Genomic DNA, 10,677 nt, shown 5'->3' on the forward strand with positions numbered 1-10,677 from the left:
CAATGCCATTGAAAGAATCAACTCCAAGCATGGAATATTTCCATGTACTAAAAGAGTATATAATTAGATACATTTATTTTTTTGGTTCATGAATAGAATGAAATAGAGGATCTAAAAGTTTGTAGTTTGTAAAGTTGATAAAACAAATAACTATAAAGAGAGATGGCTTATTTTACATGTTTCAATTTGTAAACTCTTCTGTTGAAAAGTTACCCTAAACAAAGACTAAAAGATAGTATTGAGATAATATTTCTATAAGATTAAAATTAGCATTGAATAGATCCTCCATGGAACTAAATTTTCTCTAATTTACCAGGTAACACTACAGAAAAAGTATTTTCTTAATTAAAAACAGTACAGCCTTCAGGAAAGTGCCACAAGTTGAAGCTTTTTATAATTCCAAATATATTAACCATAAGGATAACTTTAAAGATGATTGCATAAGTTTTACAAAAATATAAATATAAGATGACACTGAAAAAAATTGAAACAGTTAATACCAGGAAAATCTTCAGAAAGAAAACCCCAACTGGGTATCAGACAAATACAGTCAGGAAAAGGATTAAAGTGAATACATGTAAATAATAATTTTTAATTTTTTTCCATAATGCAAATGTAGCAACAATAAAAACAAATGGGACCTGATCAAGTTTAAAAGATTCTGCACAGCTAAGGATGTAATCAACAAAGCAAAGAGACAACCTACGGATTGGGAGATGATATTTGCATGCTATGTATCTGACAAAGGGCTAATAATTGGCGTTGAGAAAGTACTCAAGAAGCAAATCAACAAGAAAAGATCAAATAACGCCATTAATAACAGGGCAAGGGAAGAGAGATTAAAGATGGTGGCCAAGTAACAGCTTCCCTGCAACTGGGAACAGTGAGTCTGAGGAGACAAGACTCCAGGCATCTCTGGCGGGTGGGATCTGCCTATAATCATCCCTTTGAGGATACAGGAAGCCAGCAAGGGACTTCTGGACCCCAAGAGGAGGACAAAAACAGTGGAAAACTGGCAAGTGGTTGCGTGTGTTCAATCGACCTAATCACACCCGCAACTGTAAGTACAAGCAGCAATGAGGCTGCAAACCGGAAAGGCCTTACCTGTGAACTGTTTCAGTGTTCTTGGACTTGGCACTCAGTTGGACTGCCTTGGGGAGAGCTTGAGAAGGAGTGTGGAGAACTTTGGGCATTGTCTGGGGACCCAGACTGAGCCACTGAGCTGGGCGCAGGAAGCCATTGTGAAAGAACTGCCCCGGCAAGCTCCGCCCTCAGGGTCTCAGAGCAAGGATTGGGCAGGTCAAACTAACTTACTGACTGAGCAGCCTAAAGGAGGGGACTGAGCTGCCTTACAGCCTTAATCCTTAGGGGCAGAGTAAGAAGGTTTTGGCACACTGGAGCCTTGGGCTGTTGCCCTGGGTAGAGTGGCGCGACGTCACAGCTCATAGCAACCTCAAACTCCTGGCCTTGGCGCCGCCCAGACCTAAATAAGAGCTGTGCAGTGACCCCCGACAGATGACCCGCACCTACCGGGCCTCCACATTCTCTGACCAGGAATTGCGGGAGCCACACAACCCTGCATCCTTCCTCCTGTGTCCTCCCAGCTTCCACACTAGCCTGTTCATCTGGACAGGAACTCTGGTAGCTGCGTGCCCTTTGGAGCCCTCCCTGCCTCTGTGCAGAGCTCTCCTCCTGGCCAGAGTCTGCTGGAGCCTTGGGCTCTCTGTGCTAAAGTCACTGGGCGCCTGGCACTCCCAGAACTGTGTGTACCACCCCAGCCCTGTTGCTGGATCTGGGTGTGTCACAAACCAGAGCTGCTTCCGCAACCAGAACTCCCTAGCTAGAGCAGCCCCAGAAGAACTACACAGGGTCATTCCCTACAAAGATCCAGCAACAATAGAGTGATCCCACTGGGGTCTAATCTTGGAGAGACACCTCCCCAAGGAGGAGAGGACAGCCAGAGGCAATGGTGAAAAACAATCATGAGGCAAAATCAACAGAAAAACTCTGGCAATATGAATAATCAGAGTAGATCAACTCCCCCAAGGATCAATGGGGCAGAAACAGCACAAGACCCCATGCACAAACAAATAGCTGACATGTCAGAAATTGAATTCAGGATCTGGATAGCAAATAAGATCGAATTAGAATTCCAAAAGTTATCTCAAAAATTCAACAGATTCAAAGACCAAATGACCAAAGATTTCGACACATTGAGACAAGAAGTTGCATCCCTCAAAGATCTGAGAAACACAGTAGAATCCCTCAGTAACAGAATGGAGCAAGCAGAAGAAAGGATTTCTGACATTGAAGACAAACCTTTTGAACGCTCCCAAACCCTCAAAGAAAAAGAGAAATGTAGAGCAAAAACAGACCACTCTCTCAGAGAGCTCTCAGATAATTGGAAGAAAACCAATATTCGTCTTATAGGGATCCCCGAAAGTGACAAAGTGGCTTCACAAGGCACAGAGTCTCTTCTCCATGAGTTTATGAAGGAGAACCTTCCAGACATGCCAAGAGATTCCGAAATTCAGATAGCAGACAGTTTCAGAACTCCAGCACGACTCAACCCAAATAAGACATCCCCCAGACATATCATAATCAATTTCACTAAAGTTAATATGAAGGAGAAAATTCTGAAAGCTGCCAGACGAAAGAAAACCATTACCTACAAGGGGAAGAATATCAGAATTACTGCAGATCTCTCTGCTGAAGCCTTTCAAGCTAGAAGAGGATGGTCATCGACTTTTAATCTAATAAAACAAAATAACTTTCAATCCAGGATCCTGTACCCAGCTAAACTGAGCGTCATTTATGATGGAGAAATGAAATACTTCAACGACATTCACATGTAGAAGAAATTTGCCACAACTAAACCAGCTCTCCATAACATTCTTAGACCTATCCTCCATAAAGACCAGCGTAATTCTCCACCACAAAAGTAAACCCACCCAAAAAAATTTTGATCAAATTCCAACTTCCACAGTCGCAAAGGGATTAAAAATGTCCACCAGTCTCTCGAAAGGCTTATCAATACTCTCAATTAACGTGAATGGTTTAAATGGTCCTCTAAAGAGGCATAGGTTGACGGACTGGATACAAAAACTCAAGCCAAATATCTGCTGCATCCAACAATCGCATCTTACATTAAAAGACAGATATAGACTCAAGGTGAAGGGATGGTCATCTATATTCCAGGCAAATGGAAAGCAGAAAAAAGCAGGCGTTGCAATCCTGTTCGCAGATGCAATAGGCTTTAAACCAACCAAAATAATTAAGGCTAAGGATGGACACTTTATATTTGTTAAAGGTAATATCAATATGATGAGATCCCAATTATTAATATTTATGCACCCAACCACAACGCACCTCAATTTATAAGAGAAACTCTAACAGACGTGAGCAACTCAATTTCCTCCACTTCCATAGCAGTTGGAGATTTTAACACCACTTTAGCAGTCCTGGAGAGATCCTCCAAAAAGAAGCTAAGCAAAGAAATCTTAGATTTATACTCAACCATTCAACATCTGGACTTAACAGACATCTACAGAACATTTCATCCCCAAAAAACTGAATACACATTCTTCTCATCAGCCCACGGAACATACTCTAAGATCGACCACATCCTAGGCCACAAATCTAACGTCAGCAAATTAAAAAAAATAGAAATTGTTCCTTGCATCTTCTCAGACCATCATGGAATAAAAGTTGAACTAAATAACAAAAGAAACCTGCGTACCCATACAAAAACATGGAAGCTAAACAACCTTATGCTGAAGGATATATGGGTTATAGATGAGATTAAGAAGGAAATCGCCATATTTTTGGAACAAAACAACAATCAAGACATGAATTACCAGAACCTCTGGGATACTGCAAAGGCAGTCCTAAGAGGGAAATTCATAGCACTGCAAGCCTTCCTCAAGAAAATGGAAAGAGAGGAAGTCAATAACTTAATGGAACATCTCAAGCAACTGGAGAAAGAAGAACACTTCAACCCCAAAGGCAGCAGAAGAAAAGAAATAACCAAATCAGAGCAGAATTAAATGAAATTGAAAACAAAAGAATTATACAACAGATCAATAAATCCAAAAGCTGGTTTTTTGAAAAGATCAATAAAATAGATAAACCTTTGGCCAACCTAACCAGGAAAAAAAGAGTAAAATCTCTAATATCATCAATCAGAAATGGTAATGATGAAATAACAACAGACCCCTCATAAATTCAAAAAATCCTTAACGAATACTACAAGAAACTCTACTCTCACAAATATGAAAATCTGAAAGAAACCGACCAATACCTGGAAGCACGCCACCTACCAAGACTAAGCCAGAACGAAGTGGAAATGTTGAACAGACCTATATCAAGTTCTGAAATAGCATCAACTATACAAAATCTCCCTAAAAAGAAAAGCCCAGGACCAGATGGCTTTACATTAGAATTCTACCAAACATTTAAAGAAGAACTAGTACCTATACTACTAAACCTCTTCCAAAATATAGAAAAAGAAGGAATATTACCGAACACATTCTATGAAGCAAACATCACCTTGATCCCCAAACCAGGGAAAGACCCATTAAGAAAAGAAAATTATAGAGCAATATCACTAATGAATATAGATGCTAAAATACTCAATAAGATCCTAACAAACAGAATCCAACAACACATCAAAAAAATTATACACCATGACCAAGTGGGATTTATCCCAGGCTCTCAAGTCCGGTTCAATATACGTAAATCTATAAATGTAATTCAACACATAAACAAACTTAAAAATAAGGACCATATGATTCTTTCAATTGATGCAGAAAAAGCTTTTGATAATATCTAGCATCCCTTCATGATCAGAGCACTTAAGAAAATTGGTATAGAAGGGACATTTCTTAAACTAATAGAGGCCATCTACAGCAAACCCACAGCCAATATCATGTTGAATGGAGTTAAATTGAAATCATTTCCAGTTAGATCAGGAACCAGGCAAGGTTGCCCATTGTCTCCATTGCTCTTTAACATTGTCATGGAAGTTTTAGCCATTAGGGAAGAAAAGGCAATCAAGGGTATCCACATAGGGTCAGTAGAGATCAAACTTTCACTCTTCGCAGATGATATGATCATATATCTGGAAAACACTAGGGATTCTACTACAAAACTTTTAGAAGTGATCAAGGAATATAGCAATGTCTCAGGCTACAAAATCAACACCCATAAATCTGTAGCCTTTATATACACCAACAATAACCAAGCCGAACAAAAAGTCAAGGACTCTATTCCTTTCACAGTAGTGCCAGAGAAGATGAAATATTTGGGAGTATACCTAACAAAGGACGTGTAAGATCTCTACAAAGAGAACTATGAAACTCTAAGAAAAGAAATAGCCGAAGATGTTAACAGATGGAAAACCATACCATGCTCATGGCTGGAAAGAATCAACATTGTTAAAATGTCTATACTGCCCAAAGCAATATATAATATTAATGCGATTCCTATTAAAGCTCCATTGTCATACTTTAAAGATCTTGAAAAAATAATACTTCATTTTATATGGAATCAGAAAAACCTCGAATAGCCAAAACATTACGGAGCAATAAAAACAAAGCAGGAGGAATCACGCTACCAGACCTGAGACTGTACTATAAATCCATAGTGATCAAAACAGCCTGGTACTGGCACAAAAGCAGAGAAGTAGATGTCTGGAACAGAATAGAGAACCAGGAGATGGATCGAGCTACTTACCGTTATTTGATCTTTGACAAGCCAATTAAAAACATTCAGTGGGGAAAAGATTCCCTATTTAACAAATGGTGCTGGGTGAACTGGCTGGCAACCTGCAGAAGACTGAAATTGGACCCACACCTTTCACCATTAACTAACATAGACTCTCACTGGATTAAAGATTTAAACTTAAGACATGAAACTATAAAAATACTAGAGGAGAGTGCAGGGAAAACCCTTGAAGAAATCGGGATGGGCGAGTATTTTATGAGGAGGACTCCCCAGGCAACTGAAGCAGTATCAAAAATACACTACTGGGACCTGATCAAACTAAAAAGCTTCTGCACAGCCAAGAACATAGTAAGTAAAGCAAGCAGACAGCCCTCAGAATGGGAGAAAATATTTGCAGGTTATACCTCCGATAAAGGTCTAATAACCAGAATCCATAAAGAACTCAAACGTATTAACAAGAAAAGAACATGTGACCCCATCTCAGGGTGGGCAAGGGACTTGAAGAGAAACTTCTCTAAAGAAGACCGACACAAGATCTACAAACACATGAAAAAAAGCTCATCATCCTTAATCAGATTTGCAGAGAAATGCAAATCAAAACTACTTTGAGATATCACCTATCCCCAGTAAGAGTAGCCAACATAACAAAATCCCAAAACCAGAGATGTTGGCGTGGATGTGGAGAAAAGGGCACACTTCTACACTGCTGGTGGGAATGCACACTAATATATTCCTTCTGGAAGGATGTTTGGAGAATACTTAGAGACCTAAAAATAGACCTGCCATTCAATTCTATAATTCCTTTACTAGGCTTATACCCAGAAGACCAAAACTCACAATATAACAAAGATATCTGTACCAGAATGTTTATTGCAGCCCAATTCATAATTGCCAAGTCATGGAAGAAGCCCAAGTGTCCATCGACCCACAAATGGACTAGCAAATTGTGGTACATGTATACCATGGAATATTATACAGCCTTAAAGAAAGATGGAGACTTTACCTCTTTCATGTTTACATGGATGGAGCTGGAACATATTCTTCTTAGCAAAGTATTTCAGGAATGGAAGAAAATATATCCAATGTATTCAGCCCTACTATGAAGCTAAATTATAGCTTTCACATGAAGACTATAACCCAACTATAGCACAAGACTATGGGGAAAGGGCCAAGGAAGGGAAAGGGAAGGGAGTGGTTTTGGTGGAGGAGGGTAATGGGTGGGGCCATATCTATGGTGCATCTTAGAATGGGTACAGGCGATTGCACTAATGTACACAGCTATGATTTAACAATAAAAAAAAAGACACATCCTGATGTTAAGGATATTAAAATGTGAAAAAATAACCTTATGAACAACAACAACAAAAAAATAACAGGGCAAGGAACATGAACAAAAACATGAGGACAAATAGCCAACAAATAAATGAAGAACTGCTCATTGTCCCAAATCTTCACAGAAATGCAAATCAAAGCCACTTTGAGGTATCACTTAAATCCGTAAGAATGGCCCACATCATAAAGTTACCCCCACACATACGAAAAAGAAGCTGTCATGAGTATAGAGAAAGGAACACTTATGCACTGTTGACTGAGCACAGCCTCAGTGAAAGGAGGTATGAAGAATCCTCAAAGAACTAAAAGGAGACCTACCATTTGATACTATAATCCTATTAATAGAAATTTGCTCAAAAGAAAAGACATCTGATCATAAAAACATTTCCATGTGAATGTTTATAGCAGCACAATTCACAATTGCAAAGATGTGGAAACAACCCAGGTGCCCTTCAACACATGAATGGATTATTAAATTGTAGGACATGTATACTGTGGAATATTATACAGCCATAAAAAGATGGACATTTATTTTACCTTTTGTAATACCCTGGATGGAATTAGAGAACATGCTCCCAAGTGAAGTATCATAAGTATCATAAGAATGGAAAAACAAGCATCACTTGTACTCAGTACTGGATTGGACTTAGCAGATTAGCAACTACATATCCACATGAGAGAAAAACTCCATGAAATCCAAGTAGGGGTGAGAGAGGGAAGAGGTTGAGTAAATTTCCACCCAATAGGTACACTATTCAGGTATACTGCACACTGCCTGGGTAAAGGACACAACTACAACTGTACAAATGGAAGAACATACCATGTTCATGGATGGGAAGAATCAACATTGTTAAAATGTCTATACTTCCCAAAGCAATCTACCTATTCAATGCCATTCCTATCAAAATACCAACATCGTACTTTCAAGATTTGGAAAAAATGATTCTGCGTTTTGTATGGAACCAGAAAAAAAATCCCCTATAGCTAAGGCAGTTCTTAGTAATAAGAATAAAGCTGGGGGCATCAGCATACCAGATTTTAGTCTGTACTACAAAGCCATAGTGGTCAAGACAGCATGGTACTGGCACAAAAATAGAGACATAGACACCTGGAATCAAATTGAAAACAAAGAAATGAAACTAACATTTTACAACCACCTAATCCTCGATAAACCAAACAAGAACATACCTTGGGGGAAAGACTCCCTATTCAATAAATGGTGTTGGGAGAACTGGATGTCTACATGTAAAAGACTGAAACTCGACCCACACCTTTCCCCACTCACAAAAATTGATTCAAGATGGATAAAGGACTTAAATTTAAGGCATGAAACAATAAAAATCCTCAAAGAAAGCATAGGAAAAACACTGGAAGCTATTGGCCTGGGGAAAGACTTCATGAAGAAGACTGCCATGGCAATTGCAACAACAACAAAAATAAACAAATGGAACTTCATTAAACTGAAAAGCTTCTGTACAGCCAAGGAGACAATAACCAAAGCAAAGAGACAACCTACACAATGGGAAAGGATATTTGTATATTTTGAATCAGACAAAAGCTTGATAATTGGATCTATAGATAACTCAAATTAATCCACATGAAAAAAGGCAAAAATCCCATATATCAATGGGCAAGAGACATGAATAGAACTTTCTCTAAAGATGACAGACGAATGGCTAACAAACATATGAAAAAATGTTAATAATCTCTATATATTAGAGAAATGCAAATCAAAACAATCCTGAGATATCATCTAACCCCAGTGAGAATGGCCCACATCACAAAATCTCAAAAGTGCAGATGCTGGCGTGGATGTGGAGAGAAGGGAACACTTTTACACTGCTGGTGGGACTGCAAACTAGTACAATCTTTCTAGAAGGAAGTATGGAGAAATCTCAAAACACTCAAGCTAGACCTCCCATTTGATCCTGCAATCCCATTACTAGGCATCTACCCAGAAGGAAAAAAATCCTTTTATCATAAGGATACTTGTACTAGACTGTTTATTGCAGCTCAATTTACAATCGCCAAAATGTGGAAACAGCCTAAATGCCCACCAACCCAGGAATGGATTAACAAGCTGTGGTATATGTATACCATGGAATACTATTCAGCCATTAAAAAAAATGGAGACTTTACATCCTTCGTATTAACCTGGATAGAAGTGGAAGACATTATTCTTAGTAAAGCATCACAAGAATGGAGAAGCATGAATCCTATGTACTCAATTTTGATATGAGGACAATTAATGACAATTAAGGTTATGGGGGGGAGGAAAAGCAGAAAGAGGGACGGAAGGAGGGGGGTGGGGCCTTGGTGTGTGTCACACTTTATGGGGGCAAGACATGATTGCAAGAGGGACTTTGCCTAACAATTGCAATCAGTGTAACCTGGCTTACTGTACCCTCAATGAATCCCCAACAATAAAAAAAAAAAAAAATCCTACAAAAGCAAACTATGTAACCTAACTGTATGTGCCCCCACATTAATCTGAAATTTTTTTAAAAACTGGAAAAAAATGCTTTCATGTATGTGAACATATTTTAAAGAATTTTACTTTTGAGACTAATCCTTAATAAAACTGTTTGTGATGTATTACACTATAGATTTTGGCTGACATATTTCAAAGCATTACTGTAAAATGAACAGAATGTTAATGACTTTCATTACCCCCTAATTGCCCCAGTGTAGAGGATAAATTGCATCGTCACACAAGTGGGAGAGAACAAAAGCTATGGGTCAGCTCAGATTCCACATGATCTGGTTTTATAAGCCCACAGGGACCTGACTTCCTCTTTCTCTTTCTCATCTTATCGTCGACTGAAATGAATATGTGAGAAGCTTAACAGGGATGTAAGACTATCTCCAGATTTTTCTATAACCACTCCCAGTCAAGAACAAGTTGAAAGATCCCCTAGCCCCTTTCTAACAGGGACATTCAGGGATTGCTGCCCAGCTCTGTCTTGTCTTTGTACATGCCAGATTTAAAATTAAAATTGTAGGTTGGGTTTCATAACTCTCAGCAGGAAGGATTCCACTGAACAATGTGTTCCAGGGAAGGTTGCCTGGAATAAATAAGGAATAAAGCACAATTAGACAAATGCATGAATCAGTGATACAGTAAGGGAATAATACAACCTGGTTATATGAGGTTTCTTTTCTAGAAGCACAGGAGGGTTTAATTAGGAAAATAATAAAATTTACTAAATCAAATGAGAAAATCTGTATATCCACCTTTATATAACAAAATCTAACATTCTAGCTTTTAAGAGACTTAAGAATAACAGCTACCTTCTTAACGTGGTAGGCCAAATATAGCACTGTGTCTAACGTTAAAATACTGAAAGTACATCCCCTTTAATTCCAGGAGAAAGATAATCATGTTTCCCATTCATTCGCAATATTCAAAGCAATTAAACAAAAAGAAAGGAAGGCAAACAAAGGAATGAAGGCAGGGATGAAGGAAGAGAAGGAAAGACTGATTTATGAACAAAAAGAACCCCAGATTAGGGATCAGCAAACTTCTTATATAAAGGGCCAGATGGTAAATATTTGAGGCTTTGTAGGCCATAAAGTCACTGCCACAAGGCAGTGGATCCTGAACAACGTCAATTTGTACTG

The sequence above is a fragment of the Nycticebus coucang genome, chromosome 11 (genome assembly GCF_027406575.1).
Source record: "Nycticebus coucang isolate mNycCou1 chromosome 11, mNycCou1.pri, whole genome shotgun sequence".
NCBI classification, from domain to species: Eukaryota; Metazoa; Chordata; class Mammalia; order Primates; family Lorisidae; genus Nycticebus; species Nycticebus coucang.